This window comes from Anser cygnoides, chromosome 9 (assembly GCF_040182565.1).
Source record: "Anser cygnoides isolate HZ-2024a breed goose chromosome 9, Taihu_goose_T2T_genome, whole genome shotgun sequence".
Taxonomy (NCBI): Eukaryota; Metazoa; Chordata; class Aves; order Anseriformes; family Anatidae; genus Anser; species Anser cygnoides.
In genome coordinates, this window is record NC_089881.1 from 5,837,280 (window position 1) to 5,863,311 (window position 26,032).

General features: G+C 38.8%; 1 long non-coding RNA gene across 2 annotated transcripts; it reads left to right on the top strand.

Annotated features, from left to right (window-relative positions):
- Positions 1-428: 428 nt before the first annotated feature.
- LOC106036189 (uncharacterized) lies at positions 429-24,452 on the top strand. 2 transcript variants are annotated; one of them, XR_007162995.2, is made up of 3 exons: positions 429-678; positions 12,377-12,589; positions 23,254-24,452. It is a non-coding gene; the product is annotated as an uncharacterized lncRNA (long non-coding RNA). The 2 variants fall into 2 exon arrangements; XR_010833588.1 differs by lacking the exons at positions 12,377-12,589; positions 23,254-24,452 and adding exons at positions 1,680-1,894; positions 2,417-4,854.
- The last annotated feature ends 1,580 nt before the right edge of the window (positions 24,453-26,032 follow it).

The window sequence follows — 26,032 nt, forward strand, 5'->3', positions numbered from 1 at the left end:
TTATCAAACTAAATTTCACTTAGCTTTTCCATATGATAGATCTCTTGGATGTACTGGCCAAGATGGTATGGCCTTTACACACCTCCTACTTCAGGAAGAATTAGAAGTAGTTTTTGTTCTGACATGACCTACAAATATAATAACCTCAGCTTTGCACAGAAATGCGTAACTGCACATCCTTTTGTCTGTATCAGTTTGTCTGCCTGTTGTTCTGCCAGGTGTATTTCTATAGCATGGCTCACCGAACTGTTGTTTTAAAATGAACAACTTTTTTCAAAGAGGAAACTAAATTCCAGTCCCCGCACAGTGTCTGTCTGCTGTGGGTTGTCTTTTCTTAAATCTTCCCTGGACTAGAGGTTCTCATTTTGAAATACCCTCTTCAGAAAGACTCTAAAAGCAATTTTTTATTATTGTTATTATTTTTTATACTATTTTTTCAATCTTTCACAATTTTTGTATATGCCAGGACCCCAAGTGCACCAATAGGCCTTACTCATCCTGACTGGCCTCACCTGGGACCTCTGTCTACCCCCAACCACTTGTGTATCCAGCAGCCTCATTTAAGCTCACACCTGGGCTTTGAGCTCTGGCCTGAGCTGGAAGAATGGTGTAGGGTGGTGATAGTGGCAGTCTCACCACCATCGAGGGAAAGAAAGGGAACAGGAGGTTTGGTCCATGGTAAGCCTGGGGATTTTGAGCAATAGCTCAGGAGCTGCAATGGAAACAAATATAATCTGTGATGTAGCTTGGGCCAGGACTGCAGATCCAGAGCTGAGTTTAAATGATGTTCCTTCATGCGTGGGCAGAATGTGTGGCAGTGCAGGTCCCAGGCGAGGCTAGCCAGGGCAGGCAAGGCGTACTGGTGCAATCAGGGTACTGACAGGAGGCAACTAAAACTCATGTTCATGGGAGTTTCTGTGGTGTTTTGTGTGCTAAAAATGGTATCTTGCTGTTAGTGCTAAAGGAAATCCAAGTAGGTGTGTCTCCGGGCTCTGGTTTCTGTGATGCCTGCTTTTGTTTTATTTTTTTTTAATTATTTTTTAAATTATTATTTTTTTAATTTCCTTTTAGCCTGCTTGTTTTCAAAAATGATTGTGATACTTCTTGAAAATTTTGTTTTATCATGAATTTGGAAGAAAATGAGTGGAAACCCATAAATCGACATTTGTTTTATTTAAAAATTAAACCAAGTTTGCCTGAATATACTAGTCTTATGTCCACCTTTGAGGAAACCAGGTCGAAGCTTTGTTCTTCTAACAAAACCTTAAATGAGGCCAAGGCTGTTACAGTTTGGTTTCATTGCTGACATCTCACAGTGCTCCCTTACGTATCTCTGTATAGAATATCTATGGTAGTCATTAACGTGGGCTCATTACAGCCTGCCATCTGTAGCAGTGACAAAATGAGCTACGTTATTGCCTCAAAATGCTGTGATCTCAAAACAGTTTTACCCTGCATCTTCCTTAAAGTATGTGTAAAGAAGTCAGGGAAATTACCACTGCAAGGAACTTCTCTCTGTATTTTCTGTTCTGCTCTTTTCACTCACTCCAAAACTTCCTACAATTTTAAATTTCCTCCAGGTTAATATAAGGAGTTGTGGTTATCTTCATCTCTTCTGAAGTTTGTGTGATTTTTTTTTTTTTTATAATAATTTTAATTTTATTTATTTTTGGCCACAGGTGACAGTTTTTATCGCCATACTTCTTAACGTGATGCTGTAAGTTGCTCAGGCTTTGAGTGAAGGGTGGACTATATGCCTTTGGGTCAATACCACTCACAAGAGAAAATACATCGTAAGCCCCTGCTCAGACACAAAACAATGCATTTCTTCAGAAAGGGCGAAGGCATGAAAGAAAGCTAAGATAAGGATACAGACAGTTCTGGGCATAAACAGGTAACCTGATCTTGTAAGATTATGGAAGATTAGTGTTCTGTCAAGGAATGGGGAATTCCTTTTGGGAGAATAAAACCAATGGATTAAGCAGAGTGGTACTTGGCTATGGCTGGGCATGGCAACAGTGTTAAGGTTCTGCTTAACAGGGAAATTGTACAAAGACACAGTCTGCACAGTCTGAAGTTTTCTGTTTGCTAACATTACAAGCCTCAACAAAATCCTGGATATCTCAGAGTTTACAGCCTCACTAGGCTGGGGGAGTTCCTTGCTCTCTGACATAGTTTTACAAAGATTTTTAGATTTGCGAAGAGTTTTAGATCCTTTTTTCTTTTTTCCCCAGGCTCAGAAAACTTCACCAGATCTATTAGTGTCCCAACCTCTTAACTCTCTTCCACATTTCTTCCTTTCCTTCCTGGAAAAAGCATACTAGATTCTCACTTCTTAGTATAAGTGTACTAAATTATTCATTTTTTGAGTTTTAGGATTCAAATACTCATTTGTTTCCTTTTCTTGTGCTGTCAGGCTTCCCTTTTCTCCAAGATGTCTCACAGTCCTGGTATCACTGCTGTTTTTTCCTGAAAACTCTTTTGTGCTTGTCTACTTCACTGCAGTTTCTGCTTTAGATCTGAAAATCTGACAGCTAAGTTCAAAACATAAAATTTTTGATGATGCTGTGAAAATTATAAAAAAGGTAAATTAACTTGCTTGGGGTACATAGGAAGGGGTTAAGCTTTATATTGCGACAATTAGAAATTGGTACATTCCAATATCTGTGCTAAGACATCCCAAAATGTATCATATTATTGTCATCATAAGTGGCCCTACTGCTGCTACTCTTTTATTTATTGTTAATTTTTATTTAAGCCCTCTTAGACTGGTTTTCAAAACTTTTTTTCAATGAAAATTAAAAGTAAGGTATAAATTTGCCGTTGGCTGTCATCTGAATACTCTAAACTCCTATGTTTCAATGTTTCTTAAAAAAAAAAAAAAGTTATAAGACCTCATATAAAAATGCAGTTGAGTACGGTATTGTCCTTCATTGCTTCACTTACCATGGAGTAACGAGCCATGTGGAACCGAATCGTGGTATATACTGAAGTTATAATTGCTTTACTTCCTATGTACCTATCCCACGATTCCTGGAAATCATTATTGAGTTGTGTGATGGGAAGGTACATTGACAAAGGATACCAAGGCAATGTGTAGAAGGTACCTACTCTAGACTACAGTTGGATCATACCCTATATTAATGGCCTAGACCTCACTGGAGAGCCTGTCAAAATCTGAATGTAGTGGATGCATTGTATCAAGTCAAGGTTGCTGTGGTAATGATTGACTTTTATTCATTATTATTTATGGGAGATATAACTGAGGCTTTAGGAATGCTTCCGCTAGTTAGTTTGCAAGACAGCCAGAGATACCTTTCTTGGAGTGCTTGCTTCTCTCTGTTAATCATAAGTGATGTTTTCAGCAGGTAAAAGAAGTTAAAAGGGACGCATAAAGCTACCTCAGAGCTAATTCTGAACCTTTTAAGTAGAGCTTAAAGAGGGATTTACTTTAAAAATCTTTCTTCCCGCTTACTCTGGCAGGATTATAATGACAAATGGAGTGTGTTTGTCACTGGAGTTGGTGTTGAGGGCCAAAGGCAAGGATATAACTTGTCTGGTTGTGAGGAAGTACGGCAAACTCATCGGAATGGTTGGAGCCAAGACAGTTTTCTAAACTTCAATCCAAGCTAAATATGGAGCTTCTGCATAATGCTGGCTTTTTGTGCTTCTAACAGAAGTGAGGAGTACCCCCCAGGCAAACCAGTAACCACTGACTTTACTGTAGTCTGGATAATCTTTGATCGATTATACACTTTTAAAATCTGTGTCTCGTGATTGCATTAGAATGTGATTAAACCTGTTTCATCTTGAGTCTAAAGGAAACTAATGGCTGAACTGTTACAGGAGGAGCCAGTAGATTTTCAAGACAAATACATGCAACAATGCTGTCAATCTGTCTCTTTCAGTTCTCAGTAGCTTTGAAAATTAATGTTTTCAGCCAAATTTGACAGAGGGATATAAGTTTGAAAGGTGTTATGTTGTGCATGTTGGTGGTTCAGAAGAGGCCAGAGTGTGTGTCCCTCCCTTAAGGGGAACAATTGTAATTTGGCACTTTCTCCATTCCAAAAAGCAGCAGCCAGCTGGCCAGTCATCATGCGTGCAACTTGAGTTTGACAGCATCAACTGCTAATCAGTCTGGTTTAAAAAGTTCTCTGTAATGTCTTCAGCTTATAGCACTATGTGGCTCTGGGGACTAAGAAGGCAGGCGTGATATGGAGAAGGCATGGGGGAGAGGAGGAGCTGCTAAAGGATGTAGGACACAAATGAGTAGGAAACTTCCTTTACTTAGTTGTGGTGCCCATAGGATAATTTTCTTTTGTTTAAAAAAAAAAAAAAAAAAAAGGTGAAAAACTGCCTAAAGAATTATTACAACCTGAAAACTGTCTGATGTGATCTAAGAAGAAAGCACACTGCGGATGTCCATACAGGACAGTAATGTCTTTAGCAGCAGAGCTTGAATAGAATAAATTGCAGTAAAACGTGAAAGGAGGGATTAAATCAAGGATTACAGTACATAATTGAGATGAAACCAACATTCCCTCCTAAATTGGATAGTACAAGTGTGACAACTGCTTATGGGGCTATTGATGGGAGTGCTTAGCCTGCTACAAATACAAGTGTATTTGTGTATGCTTTTCAGTACAATGGTGAATGGTCTCGGTTGTGACAGGACTTTTTTAAAATTTGCCTTCACAACCTAGAATGCCTGGAAACCAAAGCTCTAAGGTTGTCTTTCCTTTTAAGACAGGGTTGAGGCTGGCGCCTTTTATGCAAAACCAGGTTCTTGCACATTTGAATCATTTCTTTGTGAAATGATAAACTGATGGCAAAGAAAATTGGTGTCTAGAGAGGCTGAAGTGGTGTCTATCATTGTTCCCAGAATGTCTGTCACTGGGGAAACCTTTTGCTGGACTGAAGGATGCACATCACATGAAATTATTGTATTTGCAGATCTGCTGAACTGGTGGTAACATCTCCCTCAATGGCAGAGACATTTCTTCCTCCTGCCCGCAAAATAAAGGGTTTCCAGACATGCGCCAATATATGACCCTCTTATCTGTCAAAACTGGAGAAGCAGGAGGGTGGCAGGGAGGGAGCAAGTAAGCTCCCCTTGCCTGGTCTTGGAGGAGATATGAGCTCTGGCTTGCAAAGGAACACTGAATTCTTGCCTCTACCACTGACCCTGTGAATGCTTTGAGTGAGTCATACAGGCTCTTGAGACCCTGTTGGTACACTGAAGATTATGCCACTGCTTTACCTTAGGTATGGGGAGAGTAAAGTCATTAAGGGTTGCTGGGTGCTCAGCTGCTCTGACGGTAAGAGTCTATTGGTAGGTAGGTAGAACCCCTCAGCTGCTCTTGGAAGAAAGTCAGGGGCAAAAGTTAAGAAGCAACTTTCAGGCATTTAGGGTTTCATATAGGAGAATTTTCTTGCTGTGACAGCATGGAGAGTGTCTTCAGTAAGAAAAGGCAAAGGAACCTGGCTGCCATTGTAGTTTACAGACTGGATTAAGTATCCGTTTGGTCATGATCACTGGCACTGCAAACCAAAACTGGGTACACTGGATAAAGCTATAAAGAAAAACAACAAAAAAAAAATCAATGAAGCTGAAACATTATTTCTGACTGATAGAACAGAAATTTGGTGCAGAGGTAAAGCACATACAACAGGAAGAGAAAGCTAGAAACATCTTTGTTTAAACTGTGATATTACTGTCATGCTTAAGAGAAATATCTGAAGCAGATTTTTTTGTCTGCTGGATCTAGCCTAGTGGATATGTAAGAGAGTGATGGATGAAGCAACCCACTTGTTGCAAGTCCCCAGGCTGACAGAAAAGAGTCAGGAATATAGTTCAGACAAAGACTCTACATGCCAGTTCTGTCATCTATATTATTAATGTGCTGTGTTTGGTCCCTGTGGAGAGCTTAAACTGAGCCAGAGACAGGATGTGCATCCAGTGAACATTTCCTATGATACTGGATTCATAAAGGTTTTTTTTTTAATAGTCTTGAAAGTTAACTCCCCTCCTCCCTTTATCTGTCTTCCTTTCAGAGATGCCCCAAATGTTTGATTTGCCTTGAATTTGTTCCAACACCAGTCACTGAATATTTTACTTGTGCTGAAAGAAGAAAGACAAAAGCCTGGCTCAAGAGGGAAAGGTATAGGCAAATGTGAATTATCAGAGCTATTGCTGGCTAAAGATTTGTGGATAGTTTGGGAGTTTCTTATGAAGAACGAAAGGGAAAATGTAGGCTTAATGGAGAAGAACTTGGGAGTGATTTATCCTTGTAAGTTCATTGTTCATTGTTTGGTGCCTTATTTTGCTTTTTTTTTTTTTCTCCTTCCAGTCAACTTTCAGAATTCAACCTTCTTTTGCTAGGATAAGCTTCCAATGTCTCCAGCCTTGAACTGATGTTTAAATGAACTTGCATAAGGCTGACAAACCTGGAGTGCCATCTTGTTAGGAGTAATAAAACTGTGGGTGCTGTGGAAAACTTGAGTGGATGTGAGGCACTGGTCACTTGACAAGCTGAAAGTGTAACTCCAAATTACTGTGAAGCCTGGTGCTGCATGCCAAATGCTGGAGAGGCAGGGAAAGATCAGCCTTACTCCAGCCAGGAAAAGCAGCAAAGTGACAATTCTTTTCCTCTCTGGTTTGTGACACCCCATTAGCACTTGTACCTCTCAACCCCACTCTGGAGCGCAGTCTCCTGTAAGATCCTGTAGCCAGGAATATTCAGTTAGCATGGTCCAGAAAACTGATTAGGAGTGGGTGCATACTTCACTTTCTGAAAATGAGCTAAATGTTTAGAGAACAGAATATCTAATTGCACTGCATCCCTGTCATATACTGGACATTTTATGTTGAAATTGTCTTTTTTTTTTTTCCTCATTGCTGCTCACCTTTGACAATCATCTCCCTTCCCTCCTTACTAGTATTTTTTCTAGAGTTAATAGAATACGGCAAGAGTAGAAAACTTCAGTTCAACCAAAAAAAATTAGGTACTGATATTAAATTTTTGAAAGGTCTCTGTTTGATGTAAGTCAGATCTTTTCAAGCACTACTTTGATCTTCTAGGCTCATGTTTCAGTATTTCTGTGCCCTTATCTATAGCTAGGTTATCTCTATATAAATTCAATCATATGAACTCTGCTTTATGATTAAAGAGTGGCTCTTTCCAGTTTAAAGCTAGAGCATCCTGCTTTATATGTCTTAGGCTAAAGACAAGCTCTTGCATTACTGCAGATGGGATATATCCTTCTCTGGCTGCAGCTAAACTGGAAGAGACCAGCCTCCAGGTGACTGTCACCCTGAAAGGATACGCTGACCTCTGGTATCTGCCAGCTGAGCTGCTTGTGTAATTTTCCCTAACCCTGTTCTAGTCAACATGGACTGATTTAGTGTTAGCAAGGATCTGTTATTAAGCTGTTTGTGCTAATCAGATTTATTTTGGCTGAAACGAGCACTGTGAGAAGTAGCTCAGCTGGGAAGTGTGAGAGAGCAGTAGCCAGAGGGTGGAGAGAAGCTGTGACCGTGATGTAGCCCAATGGGACCTCTTAGAATCACTGAATGTTCCAGGCTGAAGGGACCCACAGGGACCACTGAGTCCAACTCCTGGCTTCACACAGGACCACCCAGAAACCAAACTCTGTGTTTGAGAGTGTTGTCCAAATGTTCCTTGAGCTGCAGGCCTGGTGCTGCAACCACTGCCCTGGGGTGCCCGTTCAGTGCCTGACCACCCTCTCGGTGAAGAACCATTTCCTAAAACGCAGCCTGAACCTCCCCTGTCACAGCTCCATGCCATTGCCTCAGGTCCCATTGCTGTCACCAGAGAGAAGAGATGAGCTCCTTTTGCTGCTTTGCAGCCACAGCCTCAGTTAAAGACTTTGAAGGTCTGATGAGCATATGGTTCCTAAACTGCCAACATAGCCTGTGTTTTGAATATGGCAGTGAACTCTCCCCTTAGTTTTGAACATTCTCCTGATTAACAAGGTGCAGTGTGTTGTTTCAATTCGCATCTCTCTGCTTTGGCTCAGTTCTTATCTTTACTCAGCAGTTTTCACTGAGATGCAACTCAAGTGGGTAAGAAGCTGTCTCCCCAGCCAGCCTGACCCTTGGGAGGTAAGGCTTGTTCTGCAGCCATCCTCACAGGGGAACCTGGTGGTCATTCTTTATCATCAGCACTAAGCAATGTTTTATAACTGGGGAAATGAGTAATTTATTAAAATGAAATTATAGAGTAGAGAGAAATAGAGGGTGTTTAGGGTACAGAGGATGTAGTTATCCAAGCTGGAATATGGCCAGGATACCTACGTTAATTTCCACATTCTTTCAGAATACTCCTTGGTATCAGTAATGAGAATAAATGGCCATTTATGTCTAGACTGTCTCTTTCAGCCTCTATTGGAGGTGAACAAAGAATCTGTATTGCGCATGGGCTCCGGAGTTTTACTGTATTTGGAATGTTCTGGCTCAGCTCTCAAAACAAAGATCTGGCTATTCAAAAGTGTTTGCAGCTCTGATAAAACTATTACTACTAACTGGTAAAAGTTAGTAATGGAGCTGCTCATTAGTCAACACTACCTCTCTCTGTATATTAAATGAAGAATGTTTTTTAAGTAACAGGAAGAACCTAACAGTATCTAATTATAGAGAGTAGTTGGTAACTATGTCACTTTTATTTTAATGGCACAATCAATTTTATAGATGAAAGTTTAAATTAAAACTTAAGGAAACTGTAGTTTTAGGCAGGCAGCCAATGCTTGAATTACTGTACTTGGTAACCTGAGGAAAAAAAAATTTATAGAAGTTTACGTGTCTGTATTTTTTTTTAAAGGAGTTCTTGATTGCTTTTGTTTTATGTCTCTTTTGAAATATTGACTAGAAATCAGATGAGAAATAATAATAAACTGGATGGCTCAAACTCCAGTGGCCTACACTGGGAAAATATGTGCACATGTCTTAAAAATTATGTTAATCAGGGCTGCGGCTGGATTTTGGAATGAAGCTATCATGGTTTCATGTGATGGAAACCATTCAGAAGTGCCTCTCAACAAGAATGGTGTTTAGGTTTTTCTCTTGTTTATTCTGAAACTATTTAAGTTTTTCTCTCACTTATTCTGAAGATACACTTTTCCCTTACTCATGAGTTCATTTAGACAGGAAGGAGTTCAGAGAAGTTATCTGACCTCTCGCTGGAACTGTAGATGCAAAACCCATTAACTAACACTGAGCAGTAGAACTCCAGTCTCTGAACTTGGGGTGTGTGAAGTCCTTTACCAGATCTTTGTTTGGGGAGTGGTAAAGGTATGTCTGAGGGGTTTATCAACTAGTGCTGGAGCAGGTCATGACTCATAACTCAGAATTAGCATATCCTGTTGATCTAAATGTTTTTTTTATATTGTTTGTTTTTTTTTTTTTCTCTTTCTTTGGTGGCAGTGGTTTTTAAGGAAATTTGCCTTTAAAAAAGCTAACTGCCAGGGTACTCTCCAGAGATTTGAATTTCTTTTCAGAATGTTCAACTGTCTAAATTTGTATTTTTAAGTAAAACTTTTTGCAGAATAACTTTTATGTGGGTACAATAAACATTCTGGATTAGTTTTCTAGAAAACAGATACTAATACAATGCCTGGAGGAATGGATGGAGATGCTCCCTTCCTTTGCTATGCAACAGTTCTTCTAGCTACATATTTAAACAAAGGATCAATACTCTTGTCTTCCAGGTTCCATAAAATTTTCAATTCAATCAAACCAAAAACAGGTGTTTTCTAGATTTGCCATGTATTCAAACCAGACAAATACAATAATGAGTTGGTGATACTCAAGTTTGACTGTGCATAAATTTGTCACAGGGACTCAAAGGTCTGCATATATATTTTATAATATTTATACACTATAATTGTAGTGGCTGAAGGGCTAATACACCTTTAAACACGTTATTACATTCTTGGTTGTCTAATATTATTTTAGGATTGCTAGTAGATGATTCTTAAATATGTTCAAAGCTTGCAAGCTGTGTATTCCAGGCTTTCTGGTAACAGCTGGAAATCCCTAATTATAGTTCACAGGTTACACATTCTTCTGGTAAAATCTGTAAATAAACCCTGAAAGGCAAGAATTCCACCTCCACAGTTAAGTTCTGAATGCTACAGACTTGATCACCAGGGAATGGGTGAATAACTCTCCAGTAACGTTACCTTTCAGTATGCCAAGGGATGAAAACATGCGTCCCTTTTAAGATAAAGAAGGGATTATGATGTTAGTGTTTACGAAATGAACAGGAGCTTGATAGTTACTTGTAAAGTGAAAATATTTCAAGATCTTAGATAAAACTGTACCTAGTTGTTTGATTTCAATGACATGGATAAATAGAACTAAGTCAAGCTTCCTTCTGATGGCAGATCTGCCTATAAACCCACCTCTCTTTTACACCTATGGGGGCTGAAATCTTGTCCAGCCAAAAGATGAGACAGTGGATACAGAGTGACTGCAGGTGGGAGTGAAGATGTGTTCATTGCTTCCCACAGCACGTTGGATGGTGTACACTTAATTTGAGTTTAAAGGTGGTCTGGAAGCTGATTTTGCTGTCAGGATTGCTGGAGGACTGGCACTACTAAGGATCTTCAGAATCCAAGCACTTAGGCTGGAAAATATGATGAGTGAATCACATTTTAGGGCAAGGCAATAACTCAGCATAACATTTGTTGAGTCCTTGACCTGGATTAGAAGTAAACTAGTAGCTGATTACTAATCTCTCGAGCTATCTAGTTTCCCAAACCACACTTAATTAAAGTAATGAGAATGGTTGCAATTTTAAGAGTTAGGAATAATATCCCAAAGCAATTATATTTCTTCTTGGGGCTTTCAGTTGTATACAGTTGCAGGAGTCTTGCTCCGATTTCTCAGTAGTTCTCAGAGGCAGGAAGATATACGTGTGTATATATAGAGCTACGTGACATAATGGTACCACTCAGTGACAATCACAATGGCTTAACTGAAGCTTCCATGGAGATACACCCACCAGTTCGGGCTCTGTGGCTGACAGTATTTTTGCTTTTGTAGGAGAACTGTGTTTGGATAGAACACAATTAAGCTATTTATTTATACACTTAATACAATTTAAACAAAATAAACCAATCAGAAAAATTGTAATTTGTCCACGTTTGTCACACACCAGCCTGACTGGCGTTAGCCAGTCTGAATGTCCTGAGGCATTAGCAGATGTAAACTGATAGAAAGCTGTCTTTCTGATTACCTGTTCCTGAAAATATAGTGTTTTTTTTTTTTAAACTGTAATGTGCATCACTTAGTTAAATATAAAGATAATGTGAAGATGTTAACATTTATAAAAACATGGTTTAAACTCCATCTATTTTCTCTCTTTTCTTTTGCATTTTGGGAAAGGACTGTTCCCTCTTGCCTCAAGAATCTGACTTCTCTTAACGAGGCTGAAAAATCATATGCTCCATTGAGAGTTGATCTCTCCCATGCCATTGAAAAACCCTCTGATTACAGGGGGAGCCTTCTGTGTTTAGAACTTCTGAAACTGTGCCTCTAAAATAGTGCATCCAACAATTAAAACACCCCAAATTAAAACTGCATATGGAAACTCAGTTCCCTTTTCTGGGCAAACTCCTGTGCAGACGACCTGTGCAATGTTTGTGCACTGCTCATGTCTTTTGTGTTCTTGTTTAAGTGTATATTTATTACTCTGTCTCAAAAAATAGTATCCATATTTACAATGTGTCCTTTTATCTCCTTTCATTAATGGCTTTGCATCTTCAAAGACAGCCTACTTTTCCTTTGTACAGTGATGCACATGCCCACATTTCCTATTGCAATCAGCAGTCACTGTGGGCAGCTGGTTTGTAGTCTAGGCCAGTAGTAAGGCAAAAATCCCCATATTCCTAGATCCTGATATGGAGAACTGAGCTGGCCCGGGGACCTCAGCTGGCTGCAGAGACGTCTCCATCATCTCCATCAATTGCGATGTACTGACAGAAGTTTTGGGTGCATATAGTGACTTAAGAGCCCTGTTAATCAGAGAGATTGTTTAAAGTATAATCTCCTTTCCATAGCTTTGAGTGTTTAGTTCTGTACGCATCTCTCTGTTGTGCATCTTTGTTGCAACAATCAAACTGGACACAGTGAAGAAGAATGAGTCCAGGGAACATGGGAGGAGAAAAATATACTCACGGTACCTAACGTTGTTAGTGCCTAGCTTGTGGGTTGGCTAATCTCCCTACACCCCTCACAGGGTGAATGGGAATGAGATTCAAATCTAGTGAAGGTAATATAAACACCAGAATCTAATCAGTACAGTCCACTCTGTCTCTATCTCCTTATCCTTTGGGATGTCTTGCTCTTGTACAGAATCCAGTATGTGGGACAAGCCTCCGCTTATCCTTCTGACAACTACCAGCGATGGACTACAAACCCTTCTGTGTTAAGACATTCTCATGAAATCCCTCCATGGATGTATGCAGAGGTATTCACAGCGCAGAGCTCCCAGGGACAGCTCTGTGCTGTGAGGGTGCCCTCCTTGCCTTGCAGTAATGGGGCAGACTACAGTCATCATTTTCCCAGGTAAATCCACAGCTCTGGCAGATTGGGATCATCCTAAAACCCAAACAATATTTTCTAAAGGGAAGAAGAGAGCTTACTGCCGCCTTCAACTGTGCGTAAGAGAAATATTACAGTAGAGAAGGAGGAACTGTTGTGTTGTGGTTTTTGCCTTAAAAAAAAAAGGGGGGGTGGGGTGGGGTTTACCTCATTCTGTCAATCACCTTCATTGTTTGCCTTTTACTTATATAGCAGCACATCCTACTGTATTAGCTTTATGCAACTACACTAAAGCCGATGTTTGCAACTGGTGGAAATTTTTATTGTTGTTTGTAAGGCTGTGTCCCAGTTCCAAACCAGTTTGTGCAACCATTCCAAACAGCATATACAAATCTGCCCGACAAGTGTGGTGTTCAGTGCTTTATGTATCTGTCTTACCATTTTTAATGCATGTTAGATATCTTGCATGTTACATAAAAATCAGGAGAGAGATTTATTTTCTCTACGGATGTAGTATTTCTTACTTAACAAATCCCCATACAAGTAGGAATATGTATAATTATATTTGTTGTGGTCAGATATTGTTCACAATACCGAAGTATGCCTTAGCGTGTGCAACCCATTTGCTGCAATTTGTTTTGTTGCTACAAGGGATTAAATGAGTAATCAAGAGGAATGAGAGAAACATGACATTTAATTATTCTACTGTGGAGGAATACCTTATCACAGGACAAATGTACATACCCACATAATGAGAACAGGTGTATCATATGAAAGCATACAGGAAAGTTTTGTAAGAGAGAGGAAGACTGATTTTATGAATGGAATTTATTAGCATCTGCACAAAAGCCTTTAAATCCCCTTAATTTACAGCTGTAAAACAAGCTTACAAGTGAGGCACTGAAGACTTACAATTTTAAGGCATGCCACTTTGTTTTTATGTTTGAGCCAAGCGTTTCCATGCACACGTAGACAATCAAAGCAATATGGTTTGTAGCACATGCTCTGTTGTGCAGCAAGCTGTGGAGGCCTTTCTAGTTGGCTCTTGATAAGAGTCATTCCCATGAAACAGGCATAGTCTCTTAATTATTTATAGAGTTACAGGAAGGAATAATGATTGGGAAATGGTACTTTAGGAAAGCAACCCACCTGTGTCTACTATGTAATAACCCTCATGCTGGTTTTATGTTGCTCATGCATGTGTGAGCTCAAAAATATTGAGCAGAGATGCACAAAATACTGAAACACCAAAACAAACAAACCAAAAACATGCTTCTTTTAGACTTAGAGAACTACCTTCAAAGCAAATTGCTTTTCACTGTTTTTGCACCTTGTATTCAAGTTTCAAGAACCTCTGATGACATTAGCAAAGCATATTGCAGGGGACAGCTGGGAAACACAATCTCTGAGCAAATACTTCTAAAAATGGCCTTAAAAATTGGGGCTAGTGGAACAAAAGCTATTCTCTGTTATACTGGTAGGAAAAAAAGTGATCACAATGCCATCTTTGTACAGGCGTCTAAACAATGGTATTCTTCTGGTGTGCATGTGGAAGTGGTTTAGAAACTCATAAAACGTTAAGATCCTTGAATCTTTATATCTGTAGTCTGTAATCTTTTAAATAATTCATTTTAATACTTGATTCTTACTTGGGTGTGCACAACTGACCTGAGAATGTGGAGACTTGCAGTGATATGGAGATGGCAATTTCTCATCTATTCAAGAGCGCAAAAGTGCTGAAAGGAGCAGAGAAGGAAGGGGGTCATAGATCCATTTAATTTTTGTTCCTGCCTTAATAAGAAATCTTGTCTTGACTTAAATTGCTTTAATATAAATTTGGTTTAAACTGGGAGAAAATGTAATGTGCTTTAAACTTAAGAGCTCACATACTTATAGTTTTATAATTTATTCTTTGAAATAGAAGTGCACGTGAATCTAGCCTATGCCATTGTCCAGGCTTTCCTCTGTTTGTGTGGGATCTGCTTATCACCATTCATCTACCAAATCACCATCTCTGGAGAGGTGTGGAAGTATCTTGCTTGTTAATATCACTGCTTTGGGGGGGGAGGCGAAAGGGTCCATCAATATCTATCTTCAGCAGTACTGAAGACTACAGTATTACAAGATTATAGTGGAAAAATAAAAATCTACATATACATAGGCACACGCACGTGTGACTGCAGCATTGTAAATGGAAGATGCATGCTGTTGAAAGGGAATTCCCTAAAAGGCCATGGGTGTATAAATGTTTACCTGAATGAGAATTTCACTGTTTCAGCTTAGGTTCTGTGTATAACGTTATTTCTGTGCATGGAGGCCACTTACTGTTGCCTGCTTTCCCACCCAAACAGCCCTTGTGCAGGTAAGAAGCAGAGGCTCTTTGTTACAAAGATGTGCTTTTAAAGCTTGATTGAGACCTGACAGTTTTCTGAGTTCCACTTTGAGTTTCAGTCCCAACTACATCTTTCTGAAAACCAAACAAAGCAAAGCAATTCTTGGTCTGTACATTGAACTTGCATGTTGTAAGTGACAAAGCATTAACAAAACCCCTCGATTACCTGCTGTTGTGTGATGAGGTAGGGTCACTGACTAATGAAATCTCTGTCTTCAGTTACCCAAGGTTGTTTAGCTCCCTGTTCAGCACTCTTCTGGAGGTGCTGGTTTTACAAGCACAGTGTCAGAGTACCCTGATCAACACAGATGTGATTGTTTTAGTTTTATTTTAAGCACACTTTGGACAGCCATCAGTACAGTGGAATGTCAACAAGGAAGTAGTATATTTTTTTTTTATTATTATTTATTATGTGTATATATGTACATGATATTTCTAGTAAAACCTCCTGGACCTCTGCATTTTCATTCTGCTTTTTCTGTGAGGCTGCTTTTGAATCAGTGTTCTTGTACCAATTAGGTACTCTGGTAGCATTACCAGAGCCGGTGTAGAAGCCTGGGTCAGTGAAACTCCACAGCTTTAAGACTAGATTCATCTCAGATATTAATGAGGCAGACTGATAAAATTTTAAGGTCTCTTTCCTCTTTTATTTGTATGTGGAAGACTGGAGGTTAGAAGGCTTTTTAAATAGACAAGATCAGGGACTGCCCGTTTTGTGATACATAAATATGCTAATTTAGTGGGTGCTTCACAGAGAGAGATGGCCACTACTAGGAGGTGAGTCAGCCTACTGCAATCCGAGTCATCTTCCACAGGTATTTCCTGAAAGTGCTGAAGACAACTAGACTTGCATGTTGTTTCAGTTAGGTTTGGATTCATCTTTGTTTTAGGCACCTATGTGCTTGTACAGCACCTAGCACCAGGAAGTCTTGCTCTTGTTTATATCAACTTTTAAGTTCTTCTGCAATACAAACAATAAACTTGCACTGTGTAACACTTAGGATATAGAACAGAGTTTTTCCTCATCTACTGTACTGTATTTGAGTTCAAAATTGAACACCTGGCATTTGGGCTAAGGCTGCTGACAAGCTACCAATTGTGCTAGCAGCTCTGGTTGTGTAAACACCTGCATTTCTAAGAAACTGTTAGGAAATTCATTTTATATAGGCTACCAAACAACCTTCAAATGGGAATTATTTTTAGCCAGACTGGTCTTGCCAGATTTTGATATGGCTTTCTGCCATGTGTTTGATTTAAACTGGTAACTTAAAGACTCATATCTACTTCACAAACACCTGAGCTATGCAAAAAGCTGGTTTTACTTTAGACTTAAATCGTTTTGCAAAGCTCCATAGCAGAGTATCTGCACATCAGAAATGATGTAACCTGACAGACATAAAGTGGAATTAAAGTGAAATACATGTACTGGTTAAAACAAAATCATCTATATGTCATGAATGAGAAAAACAAAACAGATGGAACTATGTCCTTGGTCATGCATCAGAGGATTTTCAGACTCTTCTAATATAGTGTAATTTAATAAAGGGGAAAACTCTCCAATATTCAAAATGTAATAAACTGAAAAATGTGATTCTGTAATCATGTTGGAATTTAGTATCAATAACTGCAAAATAAGGAGTGCATTGATGAAATGACATTAGAGCTTAGGAAGAATATATACATTGATTTATGAATGATTGAACTGATATATTCTTCAATTGTGGTGTCACCAGCATGCTGACAAAGTGGCTTTATATGAGCACACCCCATGGTAAAAGGAAGATTATATTGCTTAGTGAGTAGAGTTGTGGTTAAAAGGAAGGGAAATGTCACAAGGAGTTTGAACAGCCTGCTAGCCCCATCTGCAAAACTCCTCAGTGCTCAGAAATGGTTCCAAGCATGCAGTTATTCACACACACTTTATCCTCCAACACCATGAAAGATGAAGCAGTTTGGTATAATAATTCTACTAGAGTTGGAGCCACTGGGGAGTCAGCAGTCTTCACGTTTGGAATGCAAAAGCTTGAGGTCACCAGGAAAACCTCATCAAGCCAGGAGCAGACAGAGTTGCACATGTATAACAGTACTGGTTGGCAACTGGGTGTGGAGAATGTAAATAAGAACCTATTCACTGTGAGATGCAGATTAAGCAAGGTAAGGTCATAGACTTTACACTTATCTGTAACATACAATGCCAAATTTCACATAGTTTGCACAGAGATGTTTATATCAGACAGCACCTCTTTATGGATAATTATAGACTCTAACTCCTTGCTCTGCTCTAAAAATCTGTATAGCCTGCCTAATTCCATTACTTTGCTTGATAGAGAATGCCTATACTGCATGTGCTATACCAGTACTCTTCTCAGACCAGAGTGACAAAAGAAGAGATGATAAATGTCTTTGAATTTAAAGTATGGTTTGCAAACTCACTTCAATTTGGCAAGATTATCCAGCAATTAATATACAAATGTTTTTTATGCTCTTTTCCTCTTACAACACAAAATACAGGTAATGATAATCTTTTCTGTAATAGACAATTTAATCATAGTAACATGGTCAGGATCCAAGATGAGAAGGTCTCAGGTATCAGAAGTCCTAGGGGATTTTTATTACTGGAAAATTGGATCTTTGTCAGAATGTGAAAACCCTGTATTTTTAGAAAAGACAAGATAAATGGACTCTTAGTACAGGACTGTGCCAGACAATTTTCAATTTTCTAATTTTCAGGAATCTGTTTTTCTGATTTTTTTTATATTTTTTTTTAACTAGCAGAGTAAACTTAGTTTGTAAATTGGATGAAAAAGGAAGGAGGGGGAGGGGTAAAATAGTTGAGACTTTAAACTGTAGAAGCCTTCACAGAAAACAGATTTCTCTTGGCAATCAAGATAACTTAACAACCATAAACACATTGTCAGAGGGAAAAATTACATTTTGCTGTAGCACAGATCATATACAGATGACTGATTTCTCTTTCAAGTTCAAGCACAAAAGGACTGTTTATATATATTCAGCATCTGACCTAGCTCTTGAAGAGCTGAGGAAGGATGGCTAAAGAGCTCTTGAAATGCTGCTTGGCAAGGAGTACAGGATAACAATCAGTGTAAGTATAAATAGCTCAAAATGTTGATAACAAGCGAAGTTGCTTCAGATGATTTGCAATGCTTGCCCACTTACATAGATGCAATCAGAAAGTTTTTGTTACAGTACGTTATATATCAGTTGTGAAGCTGCTCTGGATGCATGCTGCTTTCCCTGTGCTTGGGATGTGCTAGGAGTAACTCTAGCTATAAATCCAGAATGTGTATGTGTGCATAAATAAGGAATGTCCTGCTGTGTGGGCACAGTTTCTTTAATGCATTAGTTCCTTGGGCAGATAACTGTCCCCTGTAGATAGTGCTGGGAATTATGCTGATGTAAATAAAAGTTCCAGGGTTTGACTTATTAGATAGCTTCTTCTGAATCTGGAGACCATAAGCGGAAAGCATCTCCTCTTACTCCCGTATTAATTAGCATAGACGAGACCAGAGGGACTCTTTCAGCATACTCAGTTTCAGAGCTGTAGCGCTCAACTGTGACAGCTTGGTTTGCACTCGCAATACCTACTATTTCCAGGTGGCTTGTATCCTGTACTGCATGGGCCTATGATTGTTTAACTTCCAAGACCGTGAGATCTACATGTGTTCAACATAGTATAGTATATACTAAGAGGAAGGTAACTGAAAAGTGTAAGAAGATCCTGCTACCATTATTTTCCACAGGCTTTGTACTTTCAGTGGTGTTATACTAACATGGTGTTTTCCTAGCTTTGACTTTCCTTTGGAGTCTCCTTTTACTGGAGACTTTTTATGTTTACACGTTACTCGTGTAACATGCTGTCTCAAATAGACTTTCCCACTTAATTTTCATATGAGTCGAAAAGAGAGAATTGTCCTCGATCTGTCTTGCTGCTGCTCATGCATGTTGCTTTGGGCTGTGGTTCTTTGGATAGCTACACGTAGATGAACCCCCAAGTAGTGCAGGAAAATGGTGGTTGTGTGAATTCCATCTCTCTTGCTTGCAGAAGGCTCTGACTGATGGATTCTTTAACTCTAAAAACAGTATCACAATATTACTCTAACCTTATCATAACTCCTCTGATTTGGTATAAGCCCTGTGGACAGCATGGATGTGTGACTGCTAATATCACTGAACTGCATGTAAATAATTTTATAATCACATTTAATACAGCAGAGTGATTTCATCCTTTAATTTTTTTTTTTTTTAATTGGGAAACCTGAATTCTACTTTCTGCTATTTCTCTCTAGCTTTTTTAATAGCATCCTTCAGTGATTGTAGACGTACTGCTTACTGCATGCTTCATTCCTATTACACAGCTAACAAGGAAGGTGACAGACTGAAACTTTGAAAAATGTAGCATGGTCTGGAAACTCAGAGTGTTATCCAAGTAGGATGAACAGACATGCATCAGTTGAGGAATTTGCAGCCTAAGGGACTGCAGATATAATCCTTTTTCTTAACCAAGGAAATTTACTTCAAGAGGGTTGTTCATTTGACTTTTTTTTTTTGTATGTGTGTGTAATGTTATATAATTAAAGAGTCTCCATCCAACTTGGTTGACACCGATGCTTTTAAAACAAACTCATGATTTTTTTGGTGCCTTGAACAAAATAAGTGGCTTAGTGTGCATCTGCCTGTCAGATACACTGCAACAATGATGTGCGTGCTATTGGAGGAGGAAAAAAGAAAGTAATTTTAGAACATTTAACTCTTCATTTAACATTTAACCTCTTGAAAAACACAGCATTTCAGAAAGCTGTAGAATGCTCTCTGAAGGTTGTCATTCAGGCAGAATACTGGAAAATGCAGGTTTCCTCCCCAGAACAGTTGGAGCATACCTGGAAGGAGAGCTTATTGGTGTTCTTTTAGAAAATACTGCTTTGTAAGAGTTGGAAAACTTAGTGGACATCTTTCTGAAGAAAGGTCTAAAACAGTAAGGCCATTGAGATCCACAGAGTTAATCTTCAGGCAGTTTTGAAGATCTGAGTTTTCAGCACAGCTCTATTTTGTAAAATATTGAATAGAGAACAAATATTCTATTTTGAAGCTTAAGGCAGAGCTGGATTTCTTTCTCCAGGCTACCTGCTCACCTATATTTTCCTGTGAAAATACACGTGTTTTGTTTTTAGATTGCTAGATAAGAAGAATGTTCTCTCCTGAAGCACTTAATAATTAAATGTTCATTTTCTCCCGCCCCCCTAAATTGGTTTTACTATTTAATACTGTGACTATTAATGACTCCATTAATAATGGAGTAAGAAGATTGAGCGACACCTTAAAAAACAGTAAAAATTGTCGCAGCTTATCAGGACACTGAAGTAAATAACAACAAAAATTCTTTGTTTATGCATTTTCTCCTCTTTATCAGCATATATTGAAGAGTCTAAGTTTTATTGTGTGCCACCTTTTTTTAAAAACAACAATAAAGAATCTTGTGATTTCAGCGATCTTATGTGGGGGGGGAAAAAAATCCCAAGCCTGTGGCATGAGGAATGGCACATAGATATTACTAGTATTAAGAATCTGTTAAGGTGCTATATCTGTTCTTTTTGCCAGTGTAGAATTTCTTCATTTACAATTTGGTGTAGTGCTAGATGAGTCAGCTATAGATTTGAAAGGAATAAAGAGTAAAGGGATGCACTTTGTTGGTGCAAGAATTAAAAGAATGAAACCCACCACCAACAGAAGCTAAGAAATTTTAAAAGCAAGTGTGAGTTTAATGAATATGTAGTCTATTCTTGCTGATGAGATGTGAAACCAGGGGCCTGATTGCTTATGGTTGTTAACAGTCCAATGGCCCTTTTTGTAGGAACGGGCATAGTAGCACCAGTGTCCTGGCCTAATTCCAAATCTGCATTCATTCTCCTTCAAATCTCCCTGAAGGATCAATTGGATATGGTATTATCTTCTCTATTTCCTCTCATACACCAGCATGTGCTGGGGCTGATGCTGCTTTCCAAACCAGGAGCAGAACTTGGGGATTTTTCCGTAAGGATGAGTATTATATGAATGTTAAAAGTGATTGTTATAATAAAGCAGTTAGTGTTTGTTCTGAGAAGAATGGGACCAATCTAGACCTTCCCAATATAGTTTTTCCTTGTAATTGCTTCAAAGCTCATCCCAAATATTCTCAATATTCTGAGAAGGTTCATTTGTTCTGAATCAAACCTGTTCTTCTGTCCCTCTTTCTCCTTCCTAGCAGCTAGACTTATGGGCTTGTTTTGACCACCCTTTAATTCAGCCTAAAATACTCAATTTGTGTGTGGTAATATCCCTCGCTCCATTCTTGCTCTACAGCTATTTATCACTGATGAAAACTTCTGAACATTTCCTCTAGGCCCAGAGATTAATGGATGCAATTTTAGGGTCTCTGTGTCCATCTTGTCCTTGGGATGCAAGGCAAATTTTCTCTGTATTGGCTATTGCTTTTCAGCCAGTCATCAGCAAGTGCTGAAAGGATGGCAAGAGCAGGATAAATCTTTCAAGGCATAGATGAAATTTTCTGCAAAAAGAAAGAAGATGGGAAATTGTGAATAGGAGCAAACAGCTCTACAGAAATAGTCAATGACTTGCTTATGCAAATGTATGTAAGTTGCCTAAGTTACAGAAGGCAACGTAGAGGAACTGTGCCAGGTCATAGGCTTGGTCCGCTATATAATTCAGCCCTGATGTTCAGGCATATTAGGTCTAGACCTGACATTTACTTGGGGTGAGGATGTCTGCTGTTGGAGTTGGTCAGAGAGGAAAGGAGGACGTGGTCTACTCTCATTTCCAGTAACGGTGGAGATGTTTCAGTTTGCAGATGAGGGGGGGAAGGATGGTGCTGCAGAAAGACAACTGCCGTGAATGGAGAACCTGGTTCGGTATCTTTAAATATACCTAATCTCAAGAAGACTGTCTGCTGCTTACAGAAGCTTAAATGCTATGTTTTCTGCCAAAGTGGTGTGAAGTTTCTACTTGCACCAAGATCTAAATCAGCCTTCCTGAACTGAATGACCTCTAAGTAAACACAAGTTAACACTTATGAATATTCAGGGGTGTTGTATAACATGATAAAGGCTTCCATTTATAGACTTTTTAAAAAACATGGTTTTAATATCAAATTTTAAAATTAAGACATCATGTATTACAAAAGTTATTACTAAATTCTTGGTGAAAAACGTCTGATTTTGAGTTCATTCAAACAAACTTGAGCTTGCCTTAAATTTGATATGTTTCCAGCTTTCTAGTGCTATTGCTGTTTCAAATGCCATTGTCCTGGATAACAAGCATTAATTGATTCTGGGAGACTGTTGCATCTCTCTTCCTAAATTGAGCTTCCTCCCTGATAATGAGATTGCTTTCTTGATTAATTTCCCCAGAAAGCTCAATACAGCTGTCATTTCTAGCACAAATTGAACAGTAGATTGTCTGGTTTCTAAACATGCAGAGAACTTATAACTTCCATTAAAATTTGAGAAATATGGAGTATCCAATTTGGTTAAAAAGGAACCACTGCATCTCTTTCACATACTGATAATGGCATAAGACTTTTCATAAGACTTTCTGCTCATTACTTTCTTAGGAGCAATTGTTATTCTTGGGAATGTGCAAAACTACCAAAAGAGAGTCTGTTTTTCTGAAAGCTGATTCTTCAAGAAATTTGCCTTGCAAAATGCTTTGGAAAAGTTGCTTGTACAATTTTTACCTTTATACATATTTAGTTGTTAGGAATGCTAACAGATCTATTAGGCTGGGGTTGTCAGTAGACAATCACGCACAAGGGTATCTGTATGCCACTGTGAACCTGAGATGTCCAATGGGAGATATCTTGGGCTCAATTCAGTCACCTACATGAGGTGTCCCAGCCATCCAAGCATTCCCAATAAGGCTGGCAGGTACATGAACAGTACATACAGGAAACTTAAGCAGTGCTAGGCTGTCAGCTGGAGCCAGGTGAAGTCCCCCAGGATGTCTCACATGGCACTAGAAACCTATGCTTAGGCACTGGATTGAGTCTCCTCCTTCACTCATGTCAGAGGCAAAATTTTTACTGACTTTCTTTGGATGTTCACAGAATCACAGAATAGTCTAGGTTGGAAGAGACCTCCAAGATCACCGAGTCCAACCTCTGACCTAACACTAACAAGTCATCCACTAAACCATATCACTAAGGTTGTATGTTGGTTATATGTTCTAATAAGAATTAAATAATACCAAATTAAATCTCACTTTTTTTTTTTCTTTTTTTTCACAGCACCTTCTGAAAACTGGTTTTCCTGGGGTTTTTCCTAGGTTCTGCTGACTAGAGTGGAATTCGAAGAAGTAGATGAGAAATCTCCTGAACTGTTCAGTATTTTTGCTGATTTTTTTTTCAATGAAATAACCTAACTTCAACTCTTTATAAAAAAAGTAAGTAAAAAATCTCTGAGGAATGAAAATGATGCAACACTCCCATGGTTGTTGTTTCTAATGGCTGGAAAAATGTATTACTGGACTTTGTGAATTGCTATACTCAGTAAGCAGCAAACACAATTAAAGCCAGAATATACTGTATCACAACATGTACTAAATTAATTTATCTTGACAAGTTTCATTTAGTTTAAATAATTCATAGTGTACTTTTATTAAAATGTGAAAGGAAAAGTAATGAATTCTTGGTTGTATGGTATCTTACTGTAAGGCTCTTACATTATTAAAATTATAAATGTAATCACTGGAAACTTTGCTTTTTTCAATAAAAAAAAACAACTGTTAGAAGTGACTTTTTGGAAGGAATGATGGTATGGGAAGAGCTGGGATTAGAAGGGCCTGCTTTAGTGTGATATTGCCAGTTACCTATTAACCTGACTTAGTTCTTCATACAACTCAAAGCGATTTGCAAGGGAACTTAGTGTTGCTTCCACCACGCACAAACCATGGAATAGAGAAGTGTAAAGGGGTGAAAGAACTTGCATACAGCCACCCAGGAAACCAATGGCACAACTGGAAATAGGACTTTCAAATGCTGCTTAAGGGCAAGTTCTCTCTCTCTGTCTCTCTCTCTGTCTCTCTCTGTCTCTCTCTCATATTTCAGTATTTTTTCCATTATGATATGTTTGTAGCATTGTCTGCAGTGGCTCTATTGGCCACTGTTCTTCATGTCTGTGATGAATGTCTTAATCCTGCTTTTTTATCTAGTTCTAGTTTGTAGTTCTTGGGAGAAAGAAATAGATATGTTCTGTAAGAAGAGACCTGAACTCTCTTCCTGCATAAAAACTTTACCCCTGCCTCTATACAGTCTCCTGAGCATAATGACATGAACAGACGATCATAACCTCAGGTGCGATAAAAAGAAGCTGAAGATGAAGAAAATAAAAGGGAGTGCTACAGTGTAAACTGAAAAAAAAGTCTTATAGTAACAAAATGAAATCTGAAGAGTACCTATGACAGCAGTCCTTGAGTTAGATTTCCTGAAAAGGGCATTCTTTCTTAAAAATTCTGTTTTTGTCAATACATCTCTGTAAGTCAATACTTAAATAGCCAAGTGGAAGTGGCCATTGGCTGCACCTGGCTCAGTTGCTGAGAAATGATGTAGCTAGTACCTCAGGTTCCACCTAAAGCTCTGCTGAAAATAGTTTTTGCTGGCTGAAGATCTAGCCCTGTTTCTTTAAGACAAGTATGCATACAGTGTCATGTGCTGAATTTATTGTTATCTATGCTCAGGAGAACGGTCACATCAGACAGTGTGGACACCGTCTGTCACAAAATGTTTTGGATAGGTGAGGATAGATAAATGAGGTTGTGCATTGTACTGAGAACTTAGTGTTCAGTGACTGAAGTTTCAGCTTCTAATAGTGTGCAACAGAATAAAACTTCATGTGTTTGTATTCTTACCCAGTTCAGCACTTTGGATATGATGAAGCATTTTTAAACCAAAATGCTTCATGCTACTGTTGATTCGTGCAAGCTGCAGATCAGAACAGTGCCATCAGATCATTTTTCTTCTAGCTGGTGATTGTGAGTTCTCACAGAAGTGACAAGTATGCACCTGACACAGCACCAACAGCCGGGGAGGGAAAGGTGGACAAAACCTCTCCTTTACTCTCTTTATACCATATAGTTCTCTACTTCTTCTTTCTGTGTTTTCTTGTCTATTTCATTTTTCTTGACCTTCTAAATGACTTTGCCCTTACTGTATTTCCTTTCACCATGTCCCAGTTCCCTTTCTTGTCCTCTTCCCATTTAGTTTAGAGGCGTTGATTTTAGCCTCATTACAAAACCATTACAAGATCCATTGTCATTGGCAGAAATTCAGGAAAGGCTCAACAATGCAATAGTTGGCCATTTGTAGAGGACTGTCATAGAGAGATATTTCCCCAAAGGCTGGTGGGTTCAAGCCTCTTTAATAGTCTGTTCATTTTCACGAACACCAAATTCACGTGCAGTCATGTAGTGTTAAAATAATAATGCACATATAAAGCACTACTAAAAGATCTGTACATTGTAAAACATTGCAGATGACATTTAACAACATGAGCAATCTGTGCTGTAGCTCTCCCCTAAAACACAGAATGTAGTTTAAATATTTTACCTTAGTATGGGAGATTTTTCCTACAATTGGCCTGTATGGATGTGAGAAATTTATCTTCCCTTCAGGTCTCCTCATGGAGAGGCTGATATCCACAGGACCCCTGAAAATCAGCTGATAGCAGTACTAGGGCATTCTAGGGGGCTAGAACCTCACTAAGGAGGTCACATCTGCAAGAGATGACAAGCAATTACAGACCCTACAGAATTCAGGTAAGTGGAAAAACTTTTCACCTTGTGCTCTTATTTAAAACAAACAAACAAAAACAACAATCAAACCTTGGTCCTTAAGTGTTCGCTTGCATGCACATATACAGAGACACAAACTCATTTATTAGACAAGAATCAATAAAATAAAAGAAATGACTTCTTATCTTCCAAGTGTTTCTCCACTGACACAGATGACTTCAGGAGAGATGATCTGAGCTGCTTGTTCAGGTTCTATAGGTATAGCACTGTAGCAGCTG